The following is a 20,771-nucleotide window of genomic DNA, read 5'->3' as shown; positions in this document are numbered from 1 at the left end:
TCATCAACACATCTCAACAATATATCCTCAGGAGATTTCCTAAATAAGATGTTTACTATGAACACATATTTTGAAGCATCAATTCTTAATATTCTCTTATATATCTTGTCTAAGTTCTTAGGATATTTCTCGTGAATTAAATAAAAAATGATATTATAATACCAAGAGTGTTTGTGCAATTCAAATTCTTCAATGTGAATATAGAGTAATTCAAAAAAATATTCATTTTGTGCTTCAACCTATTCATTATTTCCAAGACTTTGTGCCAAATGTAAAGTCAAATATCGTCCTTTATGCATATGCATGTTCTATATTGTTAAATCATGTTCTTGAACTTTTGTCAACTAGTGAGCTAATTTTCCAACATGAGATTTCGACATAACAAGAATTTAATGACTTGTAAAGGATTTTTTAATTTTGTGTGTTTACCAATAATTAAATTTCTAAATTTTGCCAAAGAACAAGCATGTTTTTCTATCAATGAATATTTCATAGGTTCATTAGAAGGAATCTAACTGATGAATGCTATGGGTTGTTCAAGCCCTTCATAATTTATCTACATTAGAACAACAAAGATAACTTAATTAGTAGCAATAGTGTAAATAATAAGTTCTTTGGTAAAGTTTGGGGTAGCCAAAGCAAGGGTTGATGAGATGACATCCTTAATTTGTTCAAAAGGCTTTTGAGCAAATTAATTCCTATGAAATGTTTGATCATTTTTCAACATATGATGTATAGGTTTGACAATCCTTATGAAATCATGTATGAACCACCTTATAAAGTTAATCTCTCCCATGAAATATTGAATATCTTTTTTATATTTAGGATGAGGTAGGGCTTGAATGGCTTCTAATTGTTCAAGATCTATATTGATTCCATAATTGGAGACTGTATGCTCAAGCAACTTTCCATATTTAACTCAAAAAATAGATTTTGAAGGATTTAAAGATATTCCATATTTTCAACAATGTATAGATACTTTTCTCAAGTGATCAAAATGATCACTTCACTACTTCAAATATTCAGTAATATTGTCTAAGTATATTTGAATAATGACTCCAATTAGATCATTGAAAGAAATATTCATGGCCCTTTAAAAAGTGACCTTAACATTAATAAGGCAAAATGGAATTTGATTGAAAGCGTAAGTTCCCCATTTAGTTGTAAAGTTAGTCTTATATATGTCATGTTTCTTAAGATAAATTTGATTATATCCAGAGAATCTATTTAAGAGTGACATCATATTTGAACCAACTACTATTGTAAAATTAACTCCATGTTAGGGAATGGAAAGTTATCTTTCACATTGGCTTTATTAAGGGAGTAGAAGTAAACACACACAAAAAAATTGACTAGTCCTTTTCCTCATAGGATCTAAATCATCTACCCACTCAGAATATTTAATTGGAAAAATGATGTATTGAGAGAGAAAATTATCTAATTCGATTCACGTGGTTTCCTCAAGGGAATGATTTATTGGCCTCTACTTTTGCCTTACATGTAAACATTATTTCTTTGTAGGTATTGTGTGTCGTAATGGATGGATTAAATTCTTTAAGATATATGTAAAACCAATCAAATATGTCTAGAAATTTCCAATTTCTTCAAAAGAACAAGTTTATGAAACATATGACAATTGAGATTCCTTTTCAATACTATATTAACTTGAACAGTTCCATCAGTAGTTTTGTTGAAAGTTTTATTAGGATTTCAACCTTTGTTGGAGGACTATGTGAGAAGGTATCTTGTAAAGGAATGAGACCCTTGGGTATTTTTTTCCCCAGATTGATAAGATGAGAGGATTCTTAAATTTCATTAACAAGAAAATCATGAAGAGTGTTATCATCTTCAAAAAAAATCCAAGACTCTTAATTGTCAGGTAGGTGTGGCCTATATAAAGATACTACAAGACAATCTAGTTTATTAGACACATCAAATATTTCTGGTCTTGCAACATATGTGGTTAGATCATTTGAAATAGTGTTCATGCTTCAGTTAATATGAGTAATATTGAAACTATGAGAGTTTGAAATGATGTCTGAAGCCAAACTAGTATAACATCTCATAAGCTTATTTGAAGGTGTGTAAACATTTTTAATCAAATTCACAATCATTTTTTATTCTCTAAAAATGGTTATATTTTGACAACCGAGCTTAAGTGTGTTTCTTAATCCAAGTAGTAGAGCTTCAAACTTTGTCATATTTTTATTATATGAAAAAATTAATCTATAAGAAAATGTGTGCATCTTTCCTAAATGATTTTGCAGAATAATTCCTACACCATTTCCTTCCGGGGATGATTCCCCATAAAACAAAAAATCTAGATTTGATGAGAATATTAAGATAATTGAAAGTATTTTTCTTTAAAATTCCTCTTCATTAGAAATGGAATAAATTCCATGATCATATTCAACATATTTAGCTAAGGGTTGAGAAATACTTTCAATGCAAGGAGACTATTCTTTCCTCTCTATATACTATGATATTTTTAGGTCCTCTGGGTATAATGATATTAGTTCCATACATCAAGTAATATCCCTCAGTTAAATAATTCCAATATCTTCCTAAGATGCTAAAATAGTTGCTAAAAACCATATCTATATCTTGCATATTGCAATTGGTACTTATTTTGGGATGGGGACACATAACTAATGTAACAACTTTAACCTCCCCAGTGGTTGGTTTATTTTATTTCTTGAAGGCCAACATGTTCCTGGACACTTCATTGGTGTAAGATAATCCTAATTCTTCCACTATAGTCTTTGACATAACATTAGGGCTTGATCCCCCCATCGATTAGAAAACAATGAATGATCTTATCAAAGATTGTCATAAAAACATAAAAGGATGCATTCTTAGGTTTTTTATAATTATTTATGGTTCCAACCAATTTTCTTGTATAGGTTTCCTATTCATATTCTATTTTAGTTTTAGTTACAGAGGAAGTTGGGTCTTTGGATTTCTTTTTTCAAGATTGTTTTTTAGATTTGCAATCTGCTCAAAAGTTTTAGCTAAGTCTAGTAATGCAATGTTATATTTAATTTTAGCTAAATCCCTAGTTATATTATATTTTTCAGTAACCTTAGGAGTAGTTGTAGTTTATTTTGGATTAGGTTTAATTCCATCCTTAGTAGGGTTTTCAGGGGCATACTTCTTAGGGGCAGAATTGTGTTTATAAGAATTGTTTTAAAACTTTCTATTATAATTTTGTCTACATATTTGCAATGTGAGAATCTTCTTCTAACTAATATAAACTATTTACAGAAGCATTATTTATGGGAGGTTGAGATATCAATTTCTTTCTAAAATCCCTCTACTTACGAGCTTTCATGACTTCACATGTTTTTTCAATGTGATAATCCTCAAAGAAATTACACCATGGGAACTTACAAGAAAAGTACCAAGCGAGGATGTCATGGGAGTAGGTTGAGAGGATGAAATAAGAGATGAATTAATTTCCAATGGAGAGACTCTCCCCTAAATGATATCATCACGTTATTCATGCCTTGCATCAATTCCAAGACATCATACATTTCCATACTTTTATTTAATTCATTTAAGGGAAGCTTCATTCTTAAGTTTTGATCTTCGAACTCCAAGAAAATTTGTAAGGCTAATGCCAGACCATTAACATTTTTTTTTCTCAAGCCTATTTTTGTATTCAAGAGGTATAATGTTGTAGGAATGAAACAAATCAACCTGAATATGAGGTTCAATAACACTGGGAATTTGATTATATAATTTAGTAAACCACAAATTGAAAGCCATAATTGTTTCACCGGGTTGAAAGACCATGTTATTATATTTTTTTAACAAATCAACAAGACTCTATTGTTTCCCATATGTAGACTTAAACCAATAACAAAGTCTAGACCAAGTGGAAAAATATTTAGGTGGAAGGTTGAAGAAATAAGATGAAACCTTCCCTTCCAACGTATTTACAAACAACCTCATGCATACATCATTGGTGTTAGCTCCTATGTTATTATAGGCTTTGGAAAGGACATTTAAATGGTCTTCCATAGTACAAGTGCCAATGCCTAAAAACTTAAGTAGTCTTTAAATTATCATAAAGTAGTGGCCAAAGGTAAATCTAGAGAGGGTACATGCCATGGGGTTGCATTCAAATCCTCTTCAAACTCAAGAAAACCATATTTTGTATAACATTGTTGGGATTGGTAGTTGAGGAAACCAATTTATAATTGCTATAAATACTACCGAGAGGAAGTGAAACCATTTTAAATGGTGGTATATTAAACACAGGTATTTGCAATATAAGCTTTGAACTGGACTCATAAAGAGATATTTTAAGGGTGCTTTTAAGTTGTTTAAGGCCTTATTTTCTACATTAAACTACCGATAAGAAATCGAATTTCAGAGATTTCCCTCTAAATATTCGTGACTAAAGAGGAGTATCAAATATTCGAGAAGAAGAACGTGATTGGTGAGGGATTGTATGCATTTACTTTAAAAATATTGATTAATTATGTTATATTCTAGCTAACCTCTCTCTTAATTGTGCATAAAAATTTCAATATCTCTTGATATTATAGACTAAGATCTTTCAATTTCTTCCCTAGTCTTAGCTATATATAACATGACGTGAAACAAGCATGTTGAAATATTATTTTGATTATTAAAATTTGGAAATTTGTTAGGTTGAAAGAGGACATGTAATGTCATTTATTAAAGATGGAATGCAAATGCAATCAACTTGTTCTAATTTAGGCAATATATCATAAATATATATAGCAAGTAAGATTGGAAAAGCAAATAATTCACCTTGATTAAAGATTTTCCTTGCAAAATCTTTTACAAGTGTGAATAATGATACAACAATGTCCTTATGCTTAATATTTGACTGAAATGGAGTAACTTTAGTCATAGCCTCCAAGATAAATTAGAGAAAAAAAAGATAATGAAAAAGAAAGAGAAAACCAAAAACTAAGCAAATAAAATCAAGAAAGAAATCAAAAACAAGAAAATAAATTAAACGAAAAGAAAATAGAGTGATCACTTTATGCCACCAAAGAAATGTCGATACTCGATTGAAATGGAGTAACTTTAGTCACAACCTCCCAGATAAATTAGAGAATAAAAAAAGACAATGAAGAAAAGAAAACCAAAAACTAAGAAAATAGAATCAAGAAAGAAAGCCAAAAAAATAAAAATTAAAAGCAAAAAAACACAATGATCACTTTATGTCACCAAAGAAATGTTGATCGATGAAATAGAAAGCTAATCTCTCAACATTTGTCGAATACTTGGCGGGATAAACCAAGAAACATGTGAACGTTACCCATAATTTATAGCCTTCTTTTGATATGTTACAACTTCAAAGAAACTACCTAATAGTTAAAGGAGTTGTCTATAACGCGACTTTTTGGAGATTCTGGTGACGGAATCCGGCGGAAGAAATTGAGGTTAAATCTTGATTTGTTGCAGTTAAAATGGTTTTTTAACTGCATATTTGGATTCAGCACCCTGGAAAACCCCTGGGACGCTTTCATTGTGCAGAAACTAGCTATCAAACTTGCGATTCCAATAAATTCCTACCGGATTTCGACCGGAAAAACCTGCCGGAAAGGCTTTCAAAAAGTCGCGTTATAGACAACTGCATAATTAAATACAACTAACGTCAATATGGTTGTCCTATCATTATATCTATATCAACAACAAATAAATATTACAAATCTAAAAAAAACGTGACGTAATTAAAGTGATTGATATATTGTAAATTTACAAATTTCAAATACAAAACATATATGACAAATAATAAAAACATGTAGTCACACACATGTAGAATAAACTTCAACATAAAATTCGTTGTCTACGTTTGAATTAGAAATTTATTAAGAAAAGTGATTATACAATACAAAAGATGTTGCAATTAACAATGTACATAAAAGAAATAGTATAATACGATAAGGAAGGTAAGATAAGAAATAGATATTTCATTGAGTATATTTGAAAATATTATTCATATATAATAAAATCAAACTCAAAAGATTAGAATACTATGCGACAAGAGTCTCTTTTACAAATGACTACGTATATGAAATGTATAAGTCAAATGCAAGAAACAATAAACAATAAATAAACTTGGACGTTGTTGCAGCTAGCTCACTAAAAGCTTTTGGACATTGATGCACTACTACATAGAATGCAAATTATTAGTATGACAAGTATACAGTGAAAAAATAGCTTAGTAAGTGAGGCTTTCATACCTCCATTCATTGTTATTATTTAAAAGAAGCCCTGTAATAAGTGTTCTATCAGATTTAAATATCTAAACAAAACAACAAAGTATCCCAAAATTCAAGTAATCAAACTAGATCATATCTTAGTGGAGGTTTTTATGAGTAGAATTATAAATATAATTATCTTCTAGATCCATTACATAAAATTATTGATTGCTAAAGCATTTCGAACCAACCAATGTGATTCATCATATGGAAAAAAAGATGAAGAGAATTTTATCCAACAGAAATTTAAAAAAGGGAGAAAGGAATTTATAAACTAAAAGAAAAGCCAAAAACCAAAATTAACCATTAGTCAAAAAAATAATAAATTTCATAATTTATTTTAATATATAGATCATAATAATATAATTAATTATAATAAAGGGAACAAATTCAATATTAATGAATATAAAGAAAGGTCAAATATAAATATTTATATAACTTATTAAATTATATAAATATTTATATACAAAAAGTTATTAAATAAATATAAATTAAGTTAAATGAAATCTAAAACTAATTATCAAATAAGAACTCAACCAAATATATTATATTTTAAACAAAATATATAATATTTAAAAAAAATTAAGTCAAAGAAATCTAAATTTAAGGAAAACTAAGGATAAAATAATATTATAACTTTTGGTACTGATATTATAAATAAAGTAAATAAAATTATTATAAATAAATGAAATATAAAATATTTAAAACCAATACTAAATAAAAAATTATAAAAAAAAATTAAAAAAATTCTTATTAATATATACAAATAACAGTTAAAATAATAATTAAATCTTAATAAAATAATATAATTATATAAATGTTTATATAATCTGTTTAATTATATAAATATTTGTATAATAGTTTATATAAAGTTAAAAAATTATTAAAAAAAAAATTTAAAAAAATTCTTATTAATATATACAAATAACGGTTAAAATAATAATTAAATCTCAATAAAATAATATAATTATATAAATGTTTATATAATCTGTTTAATTATATAAATATTTGTATAATAGTTTATATAAAGTTAAACCATGTAAAAAAAATTACGAATAAATATATAATACATTAAAATGTTATCCATAAATAAAAAGTTGTTAAACAAAAATATACATTAAAAATAATGGTCAAATATGACTGGGACTAAATGTAAAAATAAAATAATATTATAAGTCAATGTGGCATAATAAACCATCATCGTTCCTATTTGTATATTGATTGCATAGTTTGCATCTAATTAGCTTGCTTTGTGTTATGATGTGGCCTATTAAAATCCATTTACCACCATTATATGGTTATTGATAATTGGATGCTTATTTGATGCGTGCACTTTTTTCAACCAATTAAGTTAACTCTTCGAGCTATATGTATATATGTAAATAAAATTTGAAACTAAAAATCAATTAATAACCACCATAAAAAAATTATTATAAAAATTAATGGAAAGAAAAAGAAAAGTTAATATTGTTTTCTCAAACCATTTGCTTCTTGATATAAACATTGAGATTTTGCTTCTCGATATGCACATTGAGAGTGAATCCATCAACAATACCCAAATTTATTGTTTGAAATTGGCTAAGCTTGGGGAAGTTTGTTCTGAAAAAACATGGTTATAATTTAGGATTAATAGTGACAATGAGGCATGGAAGTGAATGATAAAACATGGTACCGACAAAGGAAAAAAGAAAACAATCGTTTTTATTCCATGTTTTAGTGGAGCAAAATGTGCACACACAAAATGTGTATGCATTCCTTTAACTAAGCAGGGTTATCAAAGAACCCCTCAAACCTAACATTTTTAATACTATAAATATATTTTTAAAATCTTAAATTGTATTTAAAATGTTCAACAATTTTATACACTAATCAATAGAATTAAAAAGCTCTTTCTAGTACTTTTTTGTAACTTAGATTTTTTCTATTAATTTATTAAAACATTACATCCTGAGAAGCTTGCTTTCAAAAAGCTTATGGTCTCATTCCTACAACACTTATTGGCCATAAGATATTGTAAAAAATGCAAAGACAACAATACAAGAAAACTAAAATATTGCATGTATATAACCCAAGCCAACCATAAGACATCCCAAGGACAAAGAAACCACCTATAGTGATCTATGCATGTCAACGTTGCCTGGACCTAGAGAATCTAGTCCCTCACCTAGTGGTGGAGGAGGGAGGAAATCTTCATGCATGTGGGCTTCCATGTGTGCAAACCACCCTTCAATTCGGTCTTGTTGATCCTGAATCCTTTTATGCCCATGACGGATTGAGAGTAGTTTGTCTATCATGTGCCACTAGTTGTGCTGAAGGTCGTTCATGAATGCTATCACCTCATTGTGGTCATCGTGTCGATCTCGAGATAATTTTTCTATAAGAAGGGTGACCTGGAAAATTTGGGCTTCCAAGGAGTCAAATGGTGGAGGTTGCTCTATCCTCCCTAGACAATTAACGAGTTTTTGACCCATTGCTTCCCCCATCTTGCTCTTCCTCATGGTGTACTTTTCCTTGGCATTGATGCCCTATCCCTTGACAAGCATGACCTCACTATCATTACATCATCCCCCAACCTATTAGAACTCCATGCACACGCCAAGGCTCCCACAAGAAGTGCTTTCCCTCAACCCCGAGCGCCTTCCCAAGGAAAGAACCCACACATATTACATCTGCTGAGAGAAGTGAGTGGCCACCCATGAAAGACTACCTGCCTTGCACCCTCCAAGCCAAACGTAGCCCTCCACAACCTACACTAACCTCCCATGGCCAGCAGTACGACCACCATTCAACTAACTAGGGGCTGAGGACATGCCCAAACTCCACCAATAGGCAACAAAATGAAATAAAGTAGGTTGATCATTGCTCAAAATCCCCACACACAAAAATTCCAATGGAAACCTTATACTCACCACCTTTTGGTTAACGTCACTTCTGGAAATCCTAGCACCAAGCACTAGAGACCCCATGAGACTCGTAGCATGCCCCAATTCAGACCACTCAAGGCTCAATTCTTTAAAAACTAAAATAATTGGACTTGGAAGTTTTACTTGAAAGGAGGAGATGCCATAATTAACAAAATAAACAACAATGGCGGCTCACTCGGAGTGAATTCCAACATGTCCATGCTTTAGGATTATATCTACCATTGCACTGGTTTGCAATGGCCAGGATCCAAGACAAGTTTGCCCTGAAACACCTCTAAACAAGAATAAACTCCTAACTTTCCCGTTTTGTTAAATAATGCATTTATCATTAAATGCTGAGAAAGGGAAGGTTGAGACCTAAAGCCTCCATGCACATCTAAAGAATCTTCATTTTCTGCACTCGTAACTCCCATCCCTTTAATCCCACAATGGAGTTTGGTAACTACCCAAACCACACATATACTTACACTGGCCCCTAAAACCTTCAACGTGCGCACACCAACTATGTTATCCTTTTCACACCTCATGAGAGTAAATTTCGCATGTGGGAGAGATTAAATGACCCCCCTTGTGCCTAAAAGTTGTCGTTTTCCACCCTTATCGGGGACACTTTCTAGTATTTTTTATTTTTATAAAATAACTATTTAAAAAATGGAAATTATAATATAACTTTTTTTGAAAATAAGTAGCAATATATTTCACTATCAAAACAAGATATACATCATAATTGTAGGCCCAAGCTTGGCCAAAACCAAATTGAGAAACACATCAGTCATTGTCGCGGCTCATGCCGGTAAACATATTCAACAAAGAGAAATACATCATGTAACACAATCTTTTTCTTACTGTCATTCATTTTTCAAAATGAATCACCCTAGATCACCATAGAAACCCCACTGCCATAGGCTAGCATAAAAACCATTTTGCAATCTTGCCAAAACATGAGGTGAGCCAAAAAAGTACAGAAGGATGTCATCGTACACGTTCCATGAATACAACATATTTTGAAGGAAGATCTAATAAACATTACAGACTAGTTAAACTTCATCCTTCCACACAACATTGCAATAGTTCCAAAATAACACAAAATGGACTTATATCCGCTAGCAACAAACAAACACAATCTTTTCCAGAACTAGAATTGTAATATATCATGCAAAAAATTCTGAGCCAAATAAACTTATGAAAGAAACACACAAATACATGCCTTCATTTGTCTTCCCCGAATGAGTCATTGTCTAAAGAAAACAAGATTGGAGTATGCCCATGGTTAGCAAGGGGATCAATGAGGTCACCTGATTCTAAATCAATGACCAGAAAAGCATCCACTCACACTTGTTGAGAATCCACATTATTCAAAAAAAAACATATGTTGCAAACCATTTTCTTGATGTCCTTCGGAGATGAGAAAACATTGTAATTCTGCGCCTATTTAACCTTGAACAAAAGATGGAGAAAAGTAGTAGGATGATCAACACCATCGAACGTAAAAAAATCAACCTCCTTTTCTAAAAACGACCAAGATTTGGAAGCCATTTCACCTTCTCACTAGCCAATTCTTAGTCTGAATCATAAGGACGGTCGCCAAGCTCTACACTTTCTAGATGTAAGATCTCCCAAGAGAGGAAACTGTAGAAGAGAAGAGAAACACAAGCACCACTCCCCAACTTGATTAATCCCCTCCCTAACCAAAACACATATAAGGCATATGCTTACTTGCAGAGAAGAAAACCCAAAAAACAACTTCCAAAGCATACACATGGTGCAACCAAAGATAGAGGACAAGGTAAAGACCTTGCCTCCATACACTCAACGCCTGAGCCAATGATCAACCATTGTCCTAGACCAACCTTTAAAACACATTATGGCACACATACAAATGAAACTACTTTTACTTCATCCGCCTGCTGTCACCAAAGCTTTAACACGTGTTATACCAGCTTCTATCCCAAAATAACCGTAATCCCCAATTATACACCCCACCGGAGAAAAATCATTATATAATAATAAATTGATATATATTAAATAAATTATTTTATATTTTAAATATTTTTATTTTTAATTAATATAATAATATAAACCTTTAAAATAAAAATATAACAAAATAAACATCTCTTCTGAGTATAACAAACCAACTTAACAAAATATAAATAATATTTATCGATAAAATCAATAACAAAAATAATTAAACAAAATCATAACCTAGATTAAAAATTAATATATTTATGGGAGCACATAAATAACTAACATCACCATCATAAATTCTTTAGGAGGATTTCATCCATACCCTCTTAGAAATAGTCTACCTCATTAGTAGTATCCTAACAACTTTGCCCAGATACATGCATTTTGGCCACATATATGCATCCATGACAAACGCTTGGGTTAAACAATTAAATATGGGGTAACATTTATTTTTATTCATGAGAGACACTGAATGGAATTTTTAGGTCATAACATATCCTTATTTTAATTCATCTATTGAATAATTTATTATTAATATTTTTAATATTAATTTTTTATTGGTTAATGAAAGCATATATTGTGGGGTAGAAATAGTCTACCTCATTAGTAGTATCCTAACAACTTTGCCCAGATACATGCATTTTGGCCACATATATGCATCCATGACAAACGCTTGGGTTAAACAATTAAATATGGGGTAACATTTATTTTTATTCATGAGAGACACTGAATGGAATTTTTAGGTCATAACATATCCTTATTTTAATTCATCTATTGAATAATTTATTATTAATATTTTTAATATTAATTTTTTATTGGTTAATGAAAGCATATATTGTGGGGTATAGTTATTGTTATTACATCAAGTAAAAGTAAAAGTAAAATAAATATTAATTAATAATTAATATACTAAATATTAAATATTATATTAAATTAAACTATAATTTATTTTATAGTTCATTTTTTTTTGGTTAATTTTAACTAAATTTCAATAGAAATTTTTAAAAATTTGATTTTCAGTTGTTTAATTTATAATTCAAGTGTTTAGATTTTTAGGGCATTGAATCTGTGTATGCATTCAAAAATGTATTTTTAAACATTAAAAAAAAAACATAATCTTGTTCAAAATTGTATTATCTGGGTTTGAATGAAAAGAATGGCCTAGTCTACGGAGGCAGAGGATTTGCGTGGACAGCTAAAAGTAGTCGGAATCCCCCAAAAAAAAATCAAGAAATCTTGCAGTAGGAGTGTTTGAATCATGTTTTTGATGGTGGAAATGGATTCAACACCATCAAAAACCTATGGAGCCCCAAAATCTTGAAGTTTGACAATGATAACCTAGATTTACAAAAATCACTCTTTGACTTTATCAAAATATTACCAGAATTTCCATGATTTTCAAGGGAAAAAAAGTCTGATTAGACTATGCTAAAAAAATTATCTATAAATTAAAACCCAAATTAACTCTCTTCCCTTCCCTCTTATCAATTAAATATGATATTATTTTATTTAACTAACTATATAATAAACTAGCCAACTAAACATTAACTAATGCCATAGTCTAACTAGCCGGAGGAATTGCCCCGAAAATTATGGAAATTCCAGTCATATTTAGAGAAAATCCGGCAAGGATTTTCGTAAATCCAAGTTATAGTTGTTAAACTTCAAAATTTTAGGTGTTCTAGATTTTTTGAATTTTTTTTACTTGGATTCCACCCACTTTTGACGGTCTGAGCAATCCCTCAGCCTCAGTGAATCACTCCTTAACTAATTCATCTCATCCATTTTAAATATCACATTATTTTCATTTATCTAACTAAATAGTAAACCAGTAAACTAATCATTAACTAATTACCCGAGTGATTCATATTTATTACCCGACTGATTCAAATTTATTGAAGCATTTATGAGACTCCATAACTCAAACAGTTATAAATACTTTGTTCCTCGAGCTTTTCAGAATCACGTATGAAGCTTTTTTCACTGTTGAATTTCCGTGTGTTCTTATCCAGGATGGTTTACTGGAGGACTGCAGATATGAGATCTGTGAAATGTGCATTTATTCATGTAGTAGTTGTCATGGCAATAGCACTGCGAATCGATGCAGACACACTCCATATCAGGGGATTCCCGGTGAGAAAAGAGTTGTCACTGGCTGATTCGTCCAATTTAACGGTCTCTGTAAACATCACTGTGCTGAAGAACGCAGTAGCGAGTCCTCAAGCCCCTAGAGGAGGCTTGGTCACCATCTCCACTCCAGCGTTGAACACACTGCCTTATCAATGCTGCAAGTAGGGGAGAGGGAGAAAAGATTAGATTGGAGGGACTAAACACACAATGCGAAAGAGGCGAGAACCTAATAACTAAAGTGAGATAGACTACTCCCAAGCATAGAAATGAAACCAAAGACTAATCACAAAGCCCGCTATGAGATTGGTTGAAGGAAGGGAAATAAAAAAAACCTAATAACTAAAGTGAGATAGATTAGTCCCAAGCATAGAAATGAAACCAAAGACTAATCACAAAGCCCGCTATGAGATTGGTTGAAAGAAGGGAAATAAAAAAGGCAGATGTTGAGAAAAATGTAAAAAATACCCCTTCCAAGATAAACTAACTGCATTTTCAAGAAGGTTTCATCATCATGAAAATTAACTCCCCACTAGTTAAGCATCTGCCTGAATTCCTATATTGTGTGACAATCCTAGATTGGATATTGTCTCACTCAATGAAGAATTGTCTAAATTGAAATGCCATAAAATCACCTGAGGTAAAGTCCCCAATGTGCATACCACGCTTGATATTCAAAAATGAGTGATGGTGATACCTTAGCCTTACTCATTGAGTGAAGTGGTGGTGACTTGGTCATCCGCATTTATACCCATGTCCTTATTCACCTCATAAAAGAATATTGATGCTAGATTGTGAAACAATTATACACATGCACACACAGAACTCTCTCTCTCTCTCTCTCTCTCTCTCTCTCTCTCTATATATATATATATATATATCACATGCTAATTTAGATCATTTTGAAGTGGTCAGTGACTTGGAGAACCAGACTAAACCTATAAATTCAATCATTTCAAAGAAGTAGAAGACAAAAGATTTCCAAGAGAGGAAAGATTAACAATACATATTTTATAAAATGAGCCTTCAAGGCCTTAAAGAGGTGTAGGTAATTGAAACATAAAAAATTAAAACCATAACATAAAAATACTAGCTAAGAGGAATTATCTGAATTCATGGATTCTACAAGTATAGGTTCCTTGTTGCTACCCCAAGAACTACAAAAGTTTGGAGGAATGCCTATATAATTTTCAATGCACCTTAGCCAATGATCCAATGTTGTAATTTTCGATTGCTTGGGATCCAAGGAGAGGAGAATATCCTCATGTATATCATGTCTATATAATAGTACTTTGCCAAATAGAAACTTCATGTGTCAATAGATGTCCACTGTGTACATATATTGGTTGTATTGACCATGTGTATGCCTAGCGTCAATAACCCAATCTGTGGTATCTGCAAGAACTTCTGTATTCGAGTAAATGTGTCTTTGACTGGCAATCTCCCATTCTGCTTGAGCAATCTCTACCTACATTAATTGGGGAGTGAGCTTTGGAAACTATGCGATTGAACTCTCTGCCCAAACCTATGCCCTAGTATGCCCATGTTTGCACGTTTCTAATAATAGGTGGCCCATGGCGAACACAAGCAAGCTAATGAGGCATGCCTTTAACTCAAAGAGTGGAACCTCTCTAAGGAAAAATGAAATTACTCCGGGGGTTGAGATAGTGATCTAAAAATGGGGCACTAAAGGCCTCTTGTCAAGCTTACAAGAGGTCCTCCCACTTCCAAATATTAAATACTCCTAAGATATTATGATTAACCAAATGCGGAATTAATAATGCTTGAAAATATGTGTATGCTTACGTTTGTTTTAAAACTAGTTATGTGCTTTAAGTTCGCTTGCTTACACTGATATAAAATATAGATGACAGTAAGTAAAGCAGCAAATAAGCAACACACACATAGCAGCAAGATGCAGCAATAAAACAACACACATAACAACAATATTAATTTGGAGTTCACCCAAAACTCTTGGGCTACCTCTCCTTGAGCTCTAGTCAACTCAACTAGGCTCTCTGGGATTATGGCAGCAGTAATTTTACAAGCTCCACGCTGAACTCCACTGGTTTACATAAGACACAATGGGCTTAGAACACCATCTCATCCCTGGCTCTGAAGCTCTCGACTTTCTGGCTCTCGGCTCTCGCTCTGGCTTTGTGAGCTTTTAGCAGTCCACTTGACCTCCAAGCGACTGTCTCGGCAACTTTCGGCGCTGTAGTTTTTCCACTTGACCTCTAAGCGACTCCAAGACTCCCTCGGCTGCTCCACATGTTAGCTTTTCACTAGCTGCTCTGCCAATTGGGCTCTCTGCTTCTCTTGAGGCATTTTTCCAACTCTATGGCTTCCCCAGCCGTTTCTCTAAGTGTAATCATCCCTCTGCGGCTCTGCAGCTTCTCTACTCCTTGTCTGTTCGACTGGCCATCCAGCTCTATGACTTTGTGGCTCTTTCGTTCCCAAACGCATCATTGTCTACAAAATGCCCACTTGCAGCATGGCACAATGATCAGGAATTGTTACAAAGGGATCACGGCCTTTTTCTAGGCAAAAACCCGAAAATGGACAAAAATTCCAAAACACAGAGATTTTCTGAAAATTACACTATTGGGCATGAATTCTAGACTTCAAATTCCCTGAAATCACCCCTATAAATCCTATCGGGTCTGCCATTAGTCGCATATCGCATCGCATAGGCAGATTGGCCAAAACCCCAAATACACGGGAATACATTGAAAAATCTGAATTCCTAGACTTCAAAAATTATGAAATCGGGTCTATAAACCCATCGGGTCTGGCCCTTATCGGCATATCGCTATCGCAATCACATTGGCCCTGACATCAGGGTTCGTCGATCGCCGATCACTGATTAAATCTAGACCGTTGATCTGCTCCCCGATCAGACAGTCCATATTGCATTCACTATGGCCAAATTCTTTTCATATGCCACACACAAACACCAATCCGCTAATGTCAATAATCGGCAATCACATGTTGCATTGGCCCGGGGTCCTTCCCTTTTGGGTGTGTCGATTGCCGATCTATCGATCAGCGGATCGCAATTGCTCCATCGCATAGCCTAGGGTCCCGAGATCACATGCAAGCCTATTCCTAATGCGATAAGTCAAAGGTCACAGTTAGGGATCCCTTCCGCCTCCGCTTTAAGTCCTCCACTCAACCCTTCCAATGCGATTTCCCTTTATTAAGGCCTTAAGCCCATTTTTAGAAGATTTTGCCTCCTTTTCAAAGGACAAAGGAAAACTTCTTTTTGTGATAACTTTTGCATCCGAAGTCCATTTTAGCCCATTCAAGTTGTAGTAGATTCAGAATGAAAAGATCTACGCAATGGGACTATTTCTAGGAGCATCCTTGGACTTTCATTTTCCTCTGTGAGGAACACTTAGACTTATAAGTTTATCCAAAATCCATTTTGGATCAGATAGAAATGAGAAGACAAGAGTGATTGTTTAGCACTAGAGGCCTTATGAGGGGCCCTACCCAAAGGGGAAGGCTTGTAGGAATGCATAGACAAATGTGACCCCACATAAATTGGAGACGAACGAGAAATGAGCTCGCTAGAGCTATGTGAACACCTAAGAAACTAATAGATAGTAGACAATATTTAAGGATAACCTTAAGACCAACATAAGAGATAATAATAGAAAACCTGAATGGATGGGAACAAAGGCAAAGTGTAGGAGGAGAGCTAGCTCTGACAAAGAGAGGAAATTGGAATAAAGATCCACTTCGAAGCCTTTCCCTAAGGATCTCCGTAAGTATGGAAAGATACCCCTGCCAATAGTTGGAAATTGAAGAGGTTTGTGTGAAAAAGGACAACACGACTTCTTTCCAAATTCTCCATCTTAGAACATTGGGACTAAGGCTTGAATAGATGGAGACCTATAATAGGAATTCTTCCACTTACTTCCATCAAAACAATTTATCATTATGGGAATGGATAAATAAATACCTTTGCCATGAATAGAGGGTTGGAAATGTTGCCTCATTACCTAAGTCTGTAACACAACCCTGGGCTAAAAACCATTAAACCAGAGATAAGCATGTAAAGGGTTGAAATGTGGGTTGATGTGAGAGACCTCCATTGGATAGTCAATTAAAATCAATATAACAAGTTACATTAATGAACTAGCCACGTAAGGTGGCCATGTTTGCATAGAGGGTGTGAATATCCATTGACATGCGTTGGAGACCATTAAGAATTTACGAGTGTAGATGAAGTGAAATATGTATTGGGAATTGGAGAGTGGAGTGGGGATTTCCACTATGTTTTTTGTAGTTGACATATACAAAGCCATTATGGGGGTATGTTGCCACATCCCCTGGCCATGTGGCCTAGTGTGATGACAACATCCTGCCCCCCGCCTTTTCTCATTTCTAACACTGCATCTGACGAGCTTAGTGCCTTATGAATCATACTCCAACACTCTTGCTTGAAGGGATAATTTTCAAGAAGATGACAGGGGGTGGATATCATGGATGTTGTATCAGTATATCCTTAATTATCTAATTTTTCCACTAGTTGGTTGTTGAATCTTCTGATGTGATTGGGGCTGGAAACTAGGATGGAGGAGAGGGGTGAGGAGACTCGAGTGAGTAGAATTTTGAGCCTCCAACTTTGGGATTTTATTATTATTGGAGTTCCATTTAAGAGCTTATGGATCATAACATATAACCAACTAAGAATCACCTTCCATAAGTAATTTGGAGAAGCCTTGGGTCTAGGTTATTACCAGTGCTTGCTCTATGTCCTTCAACACTCTAAGGTTGTTGCTATTGAGGCCCAATGGTACAAAGTAAATATAGATGGGAGATTCAAGGTGATTCCTAAACACCCCTCCATAATTAGATGTACCTAGGTTTCCCTTGAAGGCTTCATTGAAGTTTAGCTTCAAAAAACAAAGGAGAGGTAGTGACTAGGAGGAGGGGATAGATGGGGGACAAGGTCAAAGGGAGGAGTATGGTGAGACACTAGGATTTGAATGCCAATTTCTATGAAGTTGGGCTTCCTCCCCTATTTCTTGCTAGTTTTAGGTGGTCCAAGAATGCACAACAATGGACTCCTTAACATTTTTTTGGATGACTATCCAAAATCTTTTTTTTAAATACACCAATTACACTATTTCCAAATGGCCCATATAAGGAATACCAAAAGAGGGATCCATATTCTGTTTAGGATAAGATTAGAAAAAGGTTGGGCCCTCCATTTGTCAGTGGTGTTGGGTATGCTAAGTGGATCTATATTAGAGTGATTTAGGAAAGCCTTTGGGGTGAGCCAAAGGCAATTAGAGTAAGGGAAATGATTAAGGAGACGTTCCATGTTTCCAAAATTGACGAGGGATAAGGAGCAGCTTGAAGCACCCATGTGATTGTGTTTTTTAATATTTTACCAAGTCAGAGTTTTGTCTTGGACTAAAAGCCACAAAATGATTGAGAGTTTTGGACATAGATTTCTGAACCAAATGATGTTCTAGATATAGACCTTTGGTAACTCTTTGAGTCATGCTTCCATATTATATGCCTCTTGTATAAAAAAGGAGCCACTAAGACCATATCCGTAGTGAAGCCCTTGATGGGTGATTGGAATGAGTTTTTGTTGAAGGTTTTTCCCCAAGATAGACCATATTTCCTCAAAAATCTTTGGAGACCATTCCTTTGGTGATAGTCATTGTTGTCATCCTTGACTTTTATCAATCCTTGGGAGGTCAAATGTAATTGAAGGTCAGTTATATCAACTTGTTCTTGGAGTTTAAAGAGTTGTTACCATGAATCTTCCTAAAACATGGCAATATGATCATCTCTAGTTTTCCAAAAACAATTTTATTGAATCAAATGCATCTTATAATTTTATTTATTAAAATAATATAATACATTAAAATAATTTATAATTTATAATATGTCTCTATATTTTTTTCTCTATTTTTAAATATGTTAGAAAGAGAAATAAAAAAATTCTTTCATGAAACATTATATAAATTGAAATGGGGCGAATTGCAAACTTCTATTTTTTTCATGTTAATTATTCCTAATGCTCTAAATTTCTTTCTCTTGCTTGTTTCCTTCTAGGTCAACTTGGCAGTGACACTTAGGAGACATGTTTTTCCTATTTACAATGTTGTCACAAGGCTTAGCAAAGGTTTTGGAGGCATGTACAAATGTTGTAGAAGGTGACTCAACAAGTGGCAGAGGTTTTGATTAGTGTTTTTTATGTTTTTCATTATGCTCTACCCCAACCACATGGATTCAAGCTTGTGTGTGCGGTTGAAGGGATCCAACCACTGGGAGAGATTTTTGTGCATGCAATTACAAATGATAATTGATAGTCTTATGGGTGCAATTATAGCTTAACACAAAAATTTCTCGGCATTCCTCATGCACATCCAGAGTATTTCGACTTGTATGTTCAAGTGAGCTTCTAAATTAATGATATAAGGTTGAAATTGGAAGTCCTCTAGTGGGTGTGAACACCTTTAGTGAAAATGTAGTGGTCATAGTGGTTGGATTTCATCAACTTTGTGCACTCTTGATCTCAGTCCAGTAATGGATTTCACCCTACATGTTTTATATACACCATTTTGGAGCTAGGTGATAGTTGATTGAGTGAGTATTTGAGAGAAAAGGTTGCAAAAAGTATAAAAATGTTTCAGACCTTGTAGAGAGCATAGATACATAGTGCATGTGTGAATATGGTAGTAGTGTGAGCAAAACTGAAGCATGTTGTAGATTTCGGAAGCAGAGTATCAATTTGAAAATTATATTTGTGGCTACTGTAGTGGATTGTTTGGAGAGAAAATGGTATGGATCTTATCATGTTTTGAACAGTGCATCTATTGGCATTTGTTTTGCAAGATTGTCGGTGCATATGGAAGATTATTTTTCTATTGTAGACATATTGAGGGTTTGATGTTTTGGTTGTGTGAGATTTATTTTTGTTGTTGGCGACATTATTGTTCAGTTTTTGTTGGATGGATTGTGGCCATTATTTTATAGAGTAGAGAGCATACTTGTTGTGGATTTTTTATTTGTTGATGGTATCTTGTTGCTGGAGATCGCATTATAGAGATGAATTGAGTTGAGTAGAAAGTCTTAGGATCCAGTGTGAAAATATATGAAATGAAGTTTGCATAGAGTAGAGGAGTAGTGACTTCATGAGAGTGGAGCGGTGATTTCGAAGCTTCGGCAAAGGGAATAGTTTATCCATCCAATGGCAGTTGGATAGTCCAATCAGAGTTAGGCAAGGATCATTGACCATGATGGATTTCAATGGATGGTATTCAATAGATCTGTGTGAGAACATAGTCTTATGATATGATCAGTAGAATTGAGTCCCCTGACTGATAGGGGTCAGCTGATTTTACTTGAGGTCGAGTCTCCTAGTTAATGAGTGTCAACAAATCTATGTAAAAAACATATTTTGCTTAATAGAGATTCAAAGCACCACAACAAGAAGGGTGGTTTTTTTCCCATAGAAGGTTTTTCCACCAGATATATTGTG

The sequence above is a fragment of the Pinus tabuliformis genome, chromosome 7 (assembly GCF_031772625.1).
Source record: "Pinus tabuliformis cultivar Carrire ecotype Pingquan chromosome 7, CPIR1, whole genome shotgun sequence".
Classification (NCBI taxonomy): Eukaryota; Viridiplantae; Streptophyta; class Pinopsida; order Pinales; family Pinaceae; genus Pinus; species Pinus tabuliformis.
This window is presented reverse-complemented; position numbering follows the sequence as displayed.